The sequence below is a fragment of the Passer montanus genome, unplaced genomic scaffold (genome assembly GCF_014805655.1).
Source record: "Passer montanus isolate IOZ18808 unplaced genomic scaffold, ASM1480565v1 scaffold25, whole genome shotgun sequence".
NCBI classification, from domain to species: Eukaryota; Metazoa; Chordata; class Aves; order Passeriformes; family Passeridae; genus Passer; species Passer montanus.
Window position 1 is genome coordinate 2971052 of NW_024367149.1, and position 14179 is coordinate 2985230.

Below are 14179 nucleotides of genomic sequence, written 5' to 3' on the forward strand. Positions count from 1 at the left end.
CCAGCTGCCTCTGAGACAGCTTTGGAGGGTCTTGAGAGCAGAAATGCCGAGACTCTCTGACCCTTGAAATGGCGTTGGTGGAAGCACCAGTGTGGGAGGTGAGTAATGTCTGAAACCCATGGCTCAGTGCAGTTTGCATCTTCTGCTGTGTGAAGGTACCCAACTGCATCAGATACACCTGAGCACCCCTGGGGAGCACTAAAGCCTATCTGTCTCAGTTGTCCCACTGGCAACACAGGAACAAAGGATGGGGACTGGCCAGGTGGGTCAGCCCAACAGGCCATAGGGGTGATGGTGCCTTTCTAAAGCCTTTCAGAGATGTTGGCTTGGCTGTAAGGGATGGATGAGCTAGGGGAGTTGGCTTCCTGCGTAACCACGTGTGAGTGGGGCTTACAGAGAAGATGTGTCTTCTCTGCAATGGGAATATGGAACTAGGGAAGCTGTTTGAGAAGGAAATAGAGCAGCCGTTTGGCTGAAGATGCGTAGAGGGAGCTCACCTCAAAAAGAGAACCCTGAAATGTCCATCCCAAAGGTAAGGGAGCTGCAGAACTCAATGCTTGGACCATGAGCACTGAATGGACACCCAGTGCTGGCATGGAGGGGAGGGACACCGGCGAACTGCGAGGTTAAGGATCACCCAGAAGATGCCGGCTCAAGAGAAGGGGGGTGACAACAACAAAAGCCGTATGTGTGTGTGTGTAAAACCAAAGACCAGCCCTCCCCTCCCCCTCACCCCATAGAAACCCACCGGGGGCCGGAGAGGCAGGTGAGTAAATCACCCGCCCGGCTCCACCAGCGCCGGTCTCTTCTTTGTGTGCCGCACAAAGGCAGGGAGCGGGTTATTTTGGGTGCGTGCGGGCGTGTTGTGACGCTCGGGACCCCCCGGCCGAGGCCGAGCGGGGCGCGGGCAGCGGGGCCCCCGCCGGGCTGGGCGCCCCTTGTCGCTGGCCCGAACCCGCCCCGGCCAGACAATGCCGAGGGTGGGCTGCGGGAGGCTTTTGTCTCCCAGTTTTATACACTCTCTTTTCAAGGTGGGGAGGAGGGAGAGGAGCTGAAAAAGTTTTTGAATTTCAATCAGGTTGGGCTTTGAAAGCCTTTCGCTTTTGTTGCGGGGAGAGGAGGGGAGGTTTACATTTCAGCTGAGCCTGGTGGCCGGGCGCTGGGGAGGCGAGGGGAGGAGGGGAGAGGAGGGGGCAGCCTCTTAAATGGCATCAGTTTGGCTTTGGATGCTGGGGCTAGGCATCCAAAAAAAGTGTCATCCCAGAGCCCGCGGATTTGGCAGGCACGGGGAGAGCGTGTCGCACGGGGACTGTGAGGCGCTGCTGGGGTGGCTTTCTCAGTGGCCCCGCGACAGGCATGTCCAGCCGAAGGGTGACACACAAGCCCGCCGGAATGGCCTGTCCTCGCGGAGCGGTGGCCACCCCCGCCCGGCTCGTCCCCCCCACATCGGTGGTAGCTTTGCCTCGCGTAAGCTGCTGAAGAATGGACCCACCGATGCCTAGAAACCCTCCTCCTCCCTCCTTCGCTTCCCACCCCTTCTCCCCGTTTCTGAGAGGTGTAATGGAGCAGATCTTACAGGGAGCAGCTGCCCCTGCCCCCGTGCCTGCCTGCCCCGCGCTCTGCTTTACAACCTTGGGGTGAAAGGGGGGCACGGGGTGACACGATGGCCCGGGTCCTCTTTCCCGTGCAGTGCCACAGCTGTCACCGCAGCACAGGCTTTGGAAAGGCTTGTTCAGCTGGAGGCTGAGGACCCTCCGTGGGGCACCGTGCAGTTTCCAATCTCCCGGCACGGTGGTGGGGTGAGAGCAGCACGCTGGTTCATCTGCCTCCGCACCCCGCTCACCCCTCCCCAGTGCACAGGCAGCAGGGGATTACCCTCTCTGCATGGCCAGCCCTGGGGGACAGCCACATCGCTCATGCCAGCCTGTCATCGTCTCCAGAAATGCGTTCCTTGCACGTGCTGATGCTGTTCTTGCCTCCCATCTGCCCAGTGGTAGAGGGGTACCTGTACCAGCTCCCTGGCTGGATCAGATAGTGCAGATGGCCCTTCCTCTTTTGTGTCTGGTGCATTTGACTCTCTCATTCAGCTGCAGAAGAGCTTGTTTTCCTTTGTTTTGGGTAGATGTAAGAAAAGCACAAACCCGCACTTCCAAGAGCAGATCTCAGCTCTCCTAAGGGACCATTCAGATACACTCCTCTGATATTGAAAACCAACCACTGCCCTCTTCTTCTTGCTGCAGTTCTTTGTGGGACAAACTTAGACTAAAAAGTATGGAAGCTCTCATGAAACAAGATGATGATTTTCCATTTTTGAGGATCATCATGATTCACAGGATGATTTTCCATTTTTGAGGAAAATCCTTAATTCTGGGACGTAGATGCCAATTCTCAGGTCATAGAAAGAGTGGGACATTTCTGGTTTAAAGAAAATAAACTCAACAAACTCTGGATTTTGATCAGAAACATTTAGTGTCTCAGAAGTGTGCATGCTGCCAGACCGGTGTGCCCTTGGCAGTGAAATAATTTCTTCCTCTTGTTCATTCGTCAGAAACAGCAGAGCAAGGTGGACAAAGGTTGCCAGGAGCAGGTCTTAGCTCTTGTAAAAAGAGGTCTCCTATTCTACAAATATAAAGAACCCATTTCTGTTCCTCAAAAGTCAGAAGATCCAGAATTTCCATCTGCCCCAGGGGCAACACCTTTACCCCAACCTTATTTCAATATAATTTGGGAGGAATTTCCACAATACAAAGAATGGTTTGGAATGAGTCTCATTTAATCCTGAATATTTCTTTTAGTGTTTAGTCTACTAACAAATATGGGCAGCCAAATGAAACACCAGCAGAGAAGTACCTGGGAGAGCACACCAGCTGCATTGCAGTGGCTCTGTGAGGGTCAGGTGTCCTCCATTGCTCCAGACTGTGTTTGTGCATTTTCAAGAATACATTAGCTTTACCCCTGAACAGCACTTACTAGGTAGAAATGCAAAATATAAATCATGTTTCTTAGAGCAGCCTTGTTGTATGCCCTTTCTACCTGATGTGGAGTTTCCTTTGTCTTTAAAACACTGATTGCCTTGAGAGTTATAAAGCAGCTTCACAGAATCACTGTGATGCTTGGCATTGAAGGACATTCCTGAATTATTCCTACTTTCTATCTCTGATGCAAGGCCAGCAACTTCAGCAGGTGGTTGGTATGGAGGTATCCCTGTTCACCATGTCCACATCGAGCTGTAAGAGTCTGTTTTAGAAATCAGTTAGCAGAAAGCATTGGTGGACAATGAAGACTGACCATCCCTTTCAGGAACATGACAGTAACCCAAAGGCATGCCTGCTGTTGACCCCTGTGCTGGGCAGACATTGCCAGCAGCTGCAGGTGCTTTATACCCCTCATCATCAGGAACTCAGGCAGTGACCCGAGGTTCTGTGGAAGATAGCATGCAGTGTCCTGCTTCCCATCTGTGTGTCTGTCACCCCTGTAGGACCTCAGAGAGGAGGTAGGAGCAGTTGCACCACTTTGGAGCAAGTACCCTGGTGTGCTGACACAAGAGTGGCATTAGGGTGAAGGAGGTACCCGTACCTGCCCGGGCTGCTGGGGTTGACCAGGCTGGCACAGCACCCAGAGTGTGACCCAGCATTGCTCAGAGCTGGAAGATTGTCAAGAGAGGGAGAGGTTCAAAAGAGAAACAGGTTTGGGAGAAAGCAGCTAGACCTTGAAAACAGAGGTGTTGAAATGTTTGTTTCTGAAGCTAGTCAGCAAAGCTTGAAGGGCAGATGTTGTTTCCTGGTAGGGTTGTGTGGATGCACAGCGAGAGGTGGAGATCAAGCAGGATAAATGCCCTTTGTACATTAACCTGATCCTCAGCTGTGGGAAATCCTGCCATGATCCGTATTTATGTCCATATTTTATTTTTATCTATTTACCTCTCAATTTAAGCAAGATGGGACTGGATGTCTCCTCATAGAGGACTCATGTCTGGTTTCATCTACATCCTGTGAGTGTTCAGGAGCTCCTGGTTCCAGCAGCATTGCACAAGGATTTATGCTGGCAAGGTGAAAGTCAGAATCCGACCCTGCCACCCCTCCTTCTTCTTGTAGAAACCTTTTTGGTTTGTAGCTTGCCCATGAGTCCATACAACTCCATTTTGCTTCTCTCTTCTTTGAAAAAATCCCCACAATCTAATTTTTACTCTGATCCCAGGGCTTAAGGTGCCACCCCAAAATAAAATTGTATCCTCCCTTCCCCAGGTCCCGGGAAGTTGTTTTCCTCTGCCTTCTGCAGTGCAGGTTAAGCCAATGCCAGCTCTGGTCTCGGGAGATTCCCTGCAACCCCCACTTGCCTCGCTCTGTCGCCGGCAGCTTTTTCATTATTTATTTAATGTCTTGTACCGTAAATAATGGTGACTTTATGGTTATTAGGAACGGGTTAAGGTACATGCGGGCAGCACCAGGCTGCCTTCAAAAGGAACAGGCCCGGCATAAAATGTTGCGATAATTGCTTTACTGCTGAGTGCTTGGTCTTTATTTTGTGTCCGATTTGTCTCTTAAGCCAGCGTAACATTCTCCCCGCTGCAGGAGAATGCAGAGAGCAAATTGAAGGTCTGAGCGTGAACAATGCAACATGGTGCACTGCTGGGTTTTTCTTTTCTTTCCTCTTTCTTCGTTCCTCTCTCGACCTCCCTCCAGTCATCTCTGCTCCCCCTCCCCCTCCAGCCTCGTCTCCCTCTCTGCCGCTCTGACTCTTACACCTCTTGGCACCCTGTTTATGGCAGGTGAGATGGGAGGTTGGAAGCTGGCAGGTCTTCTTCAAAAGCAAAGAAAAAAATATAACAGTGGAAAGTACCTTCTTAAAAAGCCAGCCATGTCCTTCAGCCTGAAGCACATGTCCCAACCCAAAAATAATGATGACTTTTCCACAGTGATAAGAATACCCATGGACACAGCAGCTAAGGATACTCCTGGGTGCCCACACCTGCATGGCAGCTGCCCACGCACCAGGTGTGCCAAGGAAGAGACAGAAGGGAACAGGTCACGGAAGCAGGTGGGCTTTTAAAACAGCTCCCAAGGTACTGGGGCCTGGCGTATGTTTGTATCATCCTGCTGTATAGGATAATTACCCCGTTAGAAGTGATTGCACATGATGTTGTGGTTTCATTTGTGATTTTTCTAAGGTGAAGCTCCACTTTCCCTCCTCTTAACCACGGAAGGCCACTGTGGTTGCACTGCTGACAATGGGAGCTTTCTGGAGCAGGGCAGCCGTGGTTGGTGCATCAGCCATCCCGAGGATGATGCAGCTCTTTTCCCACCTGTATGCTCTCTCCTGGCCTGAGACCATCAGAATTGCTTTCCCCTAAGATTTGGTTTTGGTAGAGGGCTAAACCAAGTGCCAGCTTTGTTCTAGCATGGCACTGCAAGTTGGCTCCAGGCTGCTCCTGTGACCTTGACAAAGCTGCAAAGTCTTCCTTGACCTCAGTTATCGTGGCTGTGAAATGTCACCACTGGCCCACATTTGCCTGATTCTGAGTCTCTGTTTAATAATTGTCCAGAAAGTGCTGTACCAGAGGGACAGAGATCTGTCACAGGCAGGTGGAAGTGGAGAATGCATTTTCTCATCTAATCTCTGGTTGAAGAAAAATCATTGCTTATTGACATGGCCTTGTGGACTCCTCTGAATGCCTGAGTCTCCTTCATAATGGAGAAACCTCCTCTGGTTGGAAAGTCAGCAGTTTCCTGGTTATGCAGTATGTGCTGGCAGGATGGGATAGGGTGATGGGAGCTGGCCTGATACAGAGCAGTTCAGCAGTCCTTTTGCACACCATCCTAGCAATGCTGGGTACAGTGAAACACTTGCTTTACCAGGAGGAAACAGAGAAATGGGGTTCAATTGTAAGTGAGTCCACAGCCTTCTCCTGAATGCTCGATCAGGAGTTTTCTGAGAAATTCAGAATCTCTCTCATTTGTGATTGAACCTTTATGCCTTATATACCTGGTATGGAGAATTTAAACCAAAATATATCCTCCAGGCAGATGTCATCTTTGAAAAAGCTTCAGTATGAATTTTGCTCTGGATTTAAGATTTGGCTGTTACCCCAAAGGCAACAACTACCTGCTGAGAAGTTCATGTGGGCAAAAATTCAACTTTTTGATTTTTTGATTTGCCCTCTCTTCACGCCTTAGCTAGAGATAGGATGCCTACCTGAAATTTAAATTGAAGGACTTTTACCTTTGCTGGGCCTCTGGAAAATATGATTAGAAGAGCAAATTACTGCACAAAAAACAAAAAACAAACAAACAAACAAAAAAAATTCTGTTGGTTTGTTTTTTTCTTCACAAGGATCTAGGAATTATTTCATTCAGAAAGTGCTAATCATCAATTTAAGCTTAAGAATCAATGGGTTGTAGCCGTGGCAAAAGCCAAATCAATGCTGAAAATCTGACCCATGGATAGGTTTGGTCCCCTTTCTCACACTCCCCACCTGCCTTCCTTCCCCCACCCTCTGTCCCCTAGAGCAGCGATAGAGGAATTAATAAGGCATAAGGGGAAATATGAATGAATTGGGCTGAGCAAGAGAAGGAAGAGCAGGAGGAAGGATTTGCTCTTTGTATCTGAACAGCTTTAATTAGCTGGTTTTTAGTCTCTTTGGTTTGGTTGCTTGTAAGGGTAATCCAGTTAAAGAGAGTGCCTTTCATCTCTGTTAGACTTTTCTCAGCAGAGGGATGGGTGAGCTGTGCTGGAGCACAGGGTGCTGCGGGCGGGCGGGAGCCGAGGCCACCCTAAACCCCAAATGTGATTGTTCCTACAGGGCTGCCGCCTTTAAAAACAACTAAAATAACCCAACTCTGGTGCAGCCTTCTAGCTAGCCACGAAAGTCAGCGGTAAAATGGCCAATGTGCTTCTCTGGGCTTAATGTGTCCTGTTTTCTGACCCCGAAACGTTTTCTTTATGAAAGGATCAAGTTGGGAGCATTGTCCCAGCGCCTTGAAAAGAGCTGCACAGAATGCTCTTTTGTGTTAAGTTGCTTTTTTTTTTGCCACTGCCTGCTGTGTTTTTTTCCTCCCCCTCCCTCCTGCCTGATGGGGGGAGAGGCTGGGACGGACAGTGATACAGACAGAGACTGTCTTGATGAACCATCTGTGCCACAGTGTAATCCAGTGGAGCTGAAAAATTAAACAGCAGTTTCAATTAACTTTGTCTCTCTGGCTCTTTTTTCTTCTTCTTCTTCTTGGGGAGAAGTTTTATTTTAACCCCTTGGAAGCTATTGGTATGGAGAGGAAATCAGTGTGGGCAGGGCGCATGTGAAATCACACACCTGAAGTCAGGACAGTGTCCATGAAACCCAGCATCCTCTTTGGTGCAGGACACGCTGGCTGCAGTAGAGGATGGTTCAGCAGGGCATGTAATTTTGAATAAATGGACCACAGGGGAACTTTTTCTTACTTAGTTGAAAGCGTGTGTACTCCTTTAAAAAATGACACTGACAGTTTTTGTTTACTCTTGTTGCTATAACCCAGGATGTTTCCATTATCCTGTTTAAGTGGGGTTTTTTCCTCTCTTGGATTGTAGCCTCAGTCTTGCAGCAAGGAATCACAGGGATTAACTGTGCGTTGTCTATAACTGTTGCCTTTTTATCAATTGTAACAGGTTTTGGCCATTCATATTTTTTATTTATTTCCCTTCTTCCATTACCAGAGGAAAAGCATAGTAGGTGTTATTTTATTAAAACTACTCCTGCTCCCTCTTTCATATGCCCTTTGTGACCATTTCTACTTCTCCTCTACAGAAAAGATAATTTAATTCTTTTTGGGCAAAAGATTACTCCCAGCCTTGGATGGTGGCTGTGGTTCATGTGAACATTGCTGTTTGCAGCGGAGTTGGCATCCCTGCTACTGGTGCGTGTGTGGGTCACCCAGCGTGTGGTTACCATGGCTTTTTTGGGAGAATCCTGCTTTTATCCTGCTGATGACTCTGGCTGTCTTACGTGCATTTAGAAAGCCCAAAAAAGTTGTCAACCAGTCATTGAGCTGAGAGCATTTGCCCTAGGAGAAGGCTTTCTGTGAGGGGTTTCTTAAATCGTGGCCATCTGAACCCAGTCCTTAGTTTGGGAACTGTTTCCAGCAAGTTACTGGACACTGAAGTAGGGTTTTGCTCATCTGTAATCCCCATGGCTGTCTTTTGGCCTCTTTTAGAGACATAACCAATGTTTTGCCCTCCAGTCCTCTGGCATAGCAGTTGTGATAATCCTCGTACTATTTTGTTCTTACAACCTCCCTTTAAATCCAAAGGACTATCAATACTTCACTAGGGACATGAACCTCATTAGTACTTTATTCTGAAGGAGAAATACAAGCACAAGGCAGCCAAAGGACTTGCCAGAGTAACCAGGTAACCAGCATCATGGCACAGTCTGGTCCATAAGCTGGAAATCCAGGCTGCTCCCTGTTTTCAGTGGAGCTGAGGAGGATATCCAGCCCTGTCACTCCCACATTCCCTCACTTTCATCTCTTCTGAGCCTGGGAACTTGAATTCTTTTAACCTGTGTGCTGTGCACACACAGAGGCAGTCTCCTGGCACCTCATTTCTCCAGCTCATCGCTTGTCTCCCCCCTCAAGCGTGCAGCAACTTCCTAGAGCCCTCCCAGCTCTACACCATCCTCCTCCTCAGCCTTCCTCCTCAGCAAGTTCTCTTCTCCTGCACTTGTAGCACAGCAGCAGCAACTTTTCCCCAGCAGTGTTCTTAGGGAAAGACCCATGAGGATATCCCCATGCCTGCTTCCCCTCCCAGAGTTCACAGTGGGGGCATGGAGGTAGCAGAGGGATGGGGCATAGAACCTGGGCCCAGATGTTGTCCTTGGCAACTGAACTCTCCAGGATCCCATCCACAGCTTTGTCAGCTGAAGGACAGGGAGGGAAGGAGGACCTTTGCTTTGAACAAATTCAGATGGTTCCTGGACCCAGGCTGCTCTGTCCCACTCTGTCGAAGCTGGGACAAGGGGACTGTGGGTGACAGCAGAGCCACAGCTCTGCAGTCTGTGAACCTCTGCCTCAGGCCTGCATTGTGCAGCCGGGTAGGCCCAGACAAAGCAAAAAATATACTCCCCCACCATCCAGTGTCCTCCATCCACTGCCTTCTGCAGCCAGAAGGGGAGCTTGCTGAGGATTGTGGATCCCCTTGAGCCCCCCATTGCAGCTAGAGCTGCTCACTTCCGAGGCTGGCAGAGAAGCAGGGAGTGCAGCCACCGGCAGCAGCGCCCCAGTGCCCACCTGCCCCGCGCCCTCTCCGGCAAGTCAGCCAGAGGGTCTCCCCCTCCATGTGGGCAGCTTCCCGGTTACCAGGGGCTGCTGCTGGCATGACAGGGGGGAAGAATACTCAGCAAATTGCTTTGCTGCACATCTTAAAGCGACCCTTGATTTGATTTAAACAAAAACAAAAGGGGGCTGGTGGAAAGCGGGGCAATTGGCGGGCGCAGCCCTTCTTCTGTGTCTCACACACACAGACTCGCATAAGTGACAGCTCAGTGGGCCGCTGTTGAGCGCTTTCATTGCACTGGCTCAGCCTTTAGCTCAGGAAAGCCAAAGTGTCTGTCACTGTGTCCCTCTCCGGCCCCCCCACGCCTTTTCTTTTGCTTTTCCCTTTCTTTCCCTCCCCCTCTCCGCAGAGGAGTGGGCGAGACCTTTGCATTCAGAAGGAGGATGGCTCTGTGAGGTCTCACTGAGGGTGGAAATCGCTTTAGCAGAGTTGATGTTTCTTTGTTTAGGGGCAAATTGTGCCCCTTCTCTGTGGCTTCAAGAGTTGCCAGATGCTGTCATCTGCAGGGGGTCCCCAGAGAGGGGTTCGGGAGCCACAGGAGGAGAGGAAAGACTCTGGTTTGGGAGGAGAGATGTTGCCTTTCAGTGGATACGGTAGCAAGGACACAAGGGGGAACAGAGAAAGGTTTGGGAAATTTGTTGTCTGTGTCTTGAGAACTACACGTGAGCAAGGGCCCAGAGAAGTGCAGCTGGTTGGAAGGGACATCCTGGGGCTGTGAGCTCCATGCAGTTCGAGTACAGGCTCTCTCTGGATGCTTTGGTCTGAGTTTCTGCTGTTATTTGACACCACATCAGATTCCCATGCTGCTTCTACCTCCAGCCTTGACCAAAATGGAGCCCTAGGACTGAATTAACTGGCACTGAGGGAGATGGATTGGGTATTGCATTTCAGTGTCTCCAGTTCATTTTATTGGAGCTGACCATATTCAGCTCTTGTAGCAAACTAGAGTAGATCCATTCCTTGGTTTTCACATGAACCTCGCACAAAATGCAGGATAGTGGGTTCAGTAAAAATCAGTGAAAAGCATCAAGGAACACACAGGGTGTTTGGAGATGTGACTATGGGTGTGATGGGGCAGAGCCTCTTGCTGCTCACCCTGGAATCACCCACTGCAGACAACAGCAGACACTGCTCTCCCTCTCTCAGCATCCCAGGGAGGAGCTGGACTCAAAAGCACCAGCAGAGTTTTGAGAACATGCCTAGTAACCCTCCTCTGATGTCCAGGCATGTGGTCTTGTCCAGTTGTGGTCAAGTGTGAATGTGTTTGGGATTATACAGTCTCCCGAGCTCCTGGACCAGGGCTTCTCTTACTTTGATGACAATTGAGCAGCCCTCTCAAGCACCTATCCCTCACCATCCTTTGTGAGCTGTCTGACACCCTCGCTGAGCTCTCCTCTCACATGTGTGCACGATCTTGTGCACTCTCATCCTTGAGGAGTCAGAGCATGGTCACCTCAGCTCTCCTCAGCTAGTCATCCTTCTTGGGCATGATCCTGCAGGCTCTGCCTTGATGGCAGCAGATGTCAGATCCATGTACCTCTGAGGATGTTCTCAGATCACTTCCAGGCTCAATGCCAGCACGTTGGGTGAAGAGGCTGGTCGGTATTTGGAAGCAGATGGGGTGGCTGCTTTAGCAGCAAATTGCTGCAAACCGTGGCATGGGGAGTATAATGTGGAACGTGAATTTTGTCTAGTGTGCTGCTCCCAACAGTCATTCTCCGTGTTCTCCATTCCCAGGGGCAATGTCAGGCTCACCACAGGTCTGTTTTGGCAGAAGTAAAGGGAAGAAAATATCTCCCCTGTGAGGATTAAGGAGCCTGACTTGTGGGGTGATCCTGCAGAGTACTCCTGCCAGCCCCCAATTCATACGCCTTGGCTGTGCTGAACTCTTTCTCTTGATTCTTTTGGCAACCTCACAGTTAAAAACTTTACCAGTTTCTTTCTCTTTTTCCCTTCCTTCCTTTTCAGAGCTGACAGGGGCAAAATAAAGGCTTTATTTTTTTTTAAACAATTTTGTTCCTTCTGGGAGTGATGGAGCGAGAGTGAGTGAAGATTATAGCTCTGTGTGCCGAAGACCTTCATAATGGGGGGAGAAGCAGTGACATAATGGGAACCTAATGGCAGTAATTGGCCCTGGTTTTGACAGGGCCTATATCACAGCTCAGGAAAAAAAGAGATGTTTAAAGTAAAAATTTACACAAAATTATACGGTTTGGGGGGTGAAAACGGCTGTTTGGTTTTTATCTCTCCTTTTTTCCCATTCCTCTGGGGACATTGCCTTGCACTGTGTTTGTGTGTCTGTGTGTTTTCATGTCCATCACTTAATCAAAGTCAGAATGCGGGTCCCTGAACAAGAGAGCCCTCTGCGCAGCGCCCAGGTTTTTAAAGCTCTGGGTCAGATGCTTAAAGCCAGCACAGCTGTAGTCTCCTTCAGGAGACGTGGGACATGGGGACCCCACTGAGATTTCTCTGAGGCTCGGCCGTGCCAAGGCTGGTGGCACAGAAAGCACAGATGCCAGAGCAGAAAAAAGGAGCTATGGGCAGGGGAGTCTTTCTTGTTGCCTTGCACACCATGGAGTGAGATCCTTCTACCTTTCTCCACCTCCACTTGTAGGGGCTTGAAGAGCCCCTAAAAGCCTCACTGTCTTGTAAAAGCCTGCACAAGCAGAGGATGGTGAAAAGGATATACATCCAGCAAGAAGGATAGATGTGTAAAGGATGTACAGTGAAAAAGAATGTACATCCAGGGAAGGGCAGCCCTGTGTCCGGAAGCTGCTCTGCCGTCCTTGGCTCACTGTGCTTCCTTTAATGTTTACTTTGGTATGCAGACAGCAGAGGTCCACAACATCTCACCCAGCCTCAGACCCTTTGAACCTCCTTCCCTGAATATAGCCACAGTTTTCCCAGCCCTAGACAGCTCCTTGATTATCTCCCAGGATCTCTTGCTGCTTCAGTCCAGGTCATCTCTTCCTCTCTCCAGCACTGTGCTCCTTGGGGACAATGTCCCTTCTCCAACATGGCCATGTCAGCACCAGTCAAAGTAAAATGCTGGTCCAGGCTCTGATCCCTTTGCAGGCTTGGACTACACTGCATGTTTTTTGTTGCCGTTCACAGTGCAAGCTGAAATCCGGCTTGATGTCTTCTACTATGTTCCATCTTGATGTCCCTAAACATCACCCCGGTCTTCTCTGCTGTTGCAACTTCCATGCACATTTTCTTGCTCAACATATCTCAGTCAGCTTTTCCCTTGGAATAGCAAAGGAACAGTGTGTGCTGATGAAAAACTCTGTACCAGGAGATTGCACCCTTAGCCAGAAAAGGGCCACAGGACCAGAGCTGTGACTGCAAACAGAAGCCTGGAAGTGTGGCATGAAAAGCATTTGTGTGTTTCTGTGAAATTTCACATTCAGTGCTTGGGACAGGGACTCAGACTTGTACAAGACTCTGCAGATGCCTTCAAGAAGTGAGTGCACCACATGTGGTTGTGCCAGCTCAGTGACAAAGTGCATTACTGCAATTTGGATCACAAAGCTATTCTAGAAGATATGGAGATTTTTCTAGAGAGCATTGACTGACAAATTCCTCTGTCTTTAAGCTGGATTTAGCACAAAGGACTGCTGGTCTCATGAACAAAAGATGTTCAGCTGGGATGCGGGTCTGCACGTTGGTTTGTTCATAGAAAAGGTCCCAATTCTTTCACTCTCCTGTCTTTAGGACCTCTAAATGTGTGCAGTAAATCATCTCAAGGCTTACCATGTCCATCACCCAGCAGAAGCTGGACAATATTCTTCAAGGGGGGCAGCCTGGATACACAGCAGGTACATTTATCCCATGGGAGTGGCCAAAGGGAGCTTGTACACGTCTTGCCCCCATTCTGACTAAAATGAAACCAGTGGTTTTGCAGTAGTACAGTTTGAAAGAGACAAAGAGCTTAAAATGGGATCTCTCAGTAAAAATGCCTTAGGGCTGTTGTCACACCACCATGTTAAGGGATCAATAGTCATTTGGACCAGACTGAGCAGAGAAAAAACTAATCTCAGCAAGCACCATTCCCTTTGTAGCTGGGTTGGAAGTGGTGTGCCATGGTTTTGGAGAGTAACCTGGGCTCACTGGGCACTTGGTGAATTTGCAGGCTTCAGGTGGCCCACTCTGGTGTGACGTCTTGAGAATAAATAAATTCATCTATCCTCTAAGTCGTGAGGAGTTCTCTGTTCTTTATTGAAGTCAAATAACAGTCACGACACAGAAGCTCGATACTGATCCACCAAGCCCACACAGATCACCCACTGCTGTGGTCTGCCTGGAGAAGGTCTTACCTTGGCTCAGCTCCTGCAGCTGTCTCAGCTCCCCTCATCTACCAGAGAGGACAGAGAATTTGCTCAACTCCAGTTGAGAGATGGCAGTGCAAAGTCCCAGCACCTGTACTGCTGGCTGGTTGTGGGGAACAGAAATCTTTTTAACACTAAAGGCTGAGCATAGCTGCAACTGTTCCCAGTGCTTGCTTTGCTTTAGTCTGGGGTACCCCTGTGCTCAGCCCACTGTTGAGCTCATGTGTGAGAATGCGTGTGCCTGTGTGCATGCACCTGACTGACCTTAAACAAGTGTGCAAAACTCGTTTGCCTTCCCAGCTCAAAGGCTGCTGGGGGCCTTGGGGGCAGGGAGAAGGCAACATCTGTTCAAAACAAAACAGTGCCTCCTGCTAAATGGCCTAGAAAGCTCCTGCGAGTGGGGTGCTGGGTGGAGACTCCAACGCTGGGAATGTTTTGTCTGGAGGAGCTGGGATCGGAGGTGGGTGTCCATAGGGGCTCCCACATCCTGAGAATGAGCCACATCTGGGGAAGTCGTTTGGCTGGTGCTGATGATTCCCCAAGCACTC

The 14179-nt window shown here is 49.5% G+C and overlaps 1 protein-coding gene across 4 annotated transcripts in view; it reads left to right on the forward strand.

Moving 5' to 3' along the window:
* RNF220 (ring finger protein 220) overlaps nt 1-14179 on the forward strand; it is a 215840-nt gene that overhangs the window by 38059 nt on the left and 163602 nt on the right. The gene's annotated exons all lie outside the window — the stretch shown is intronic.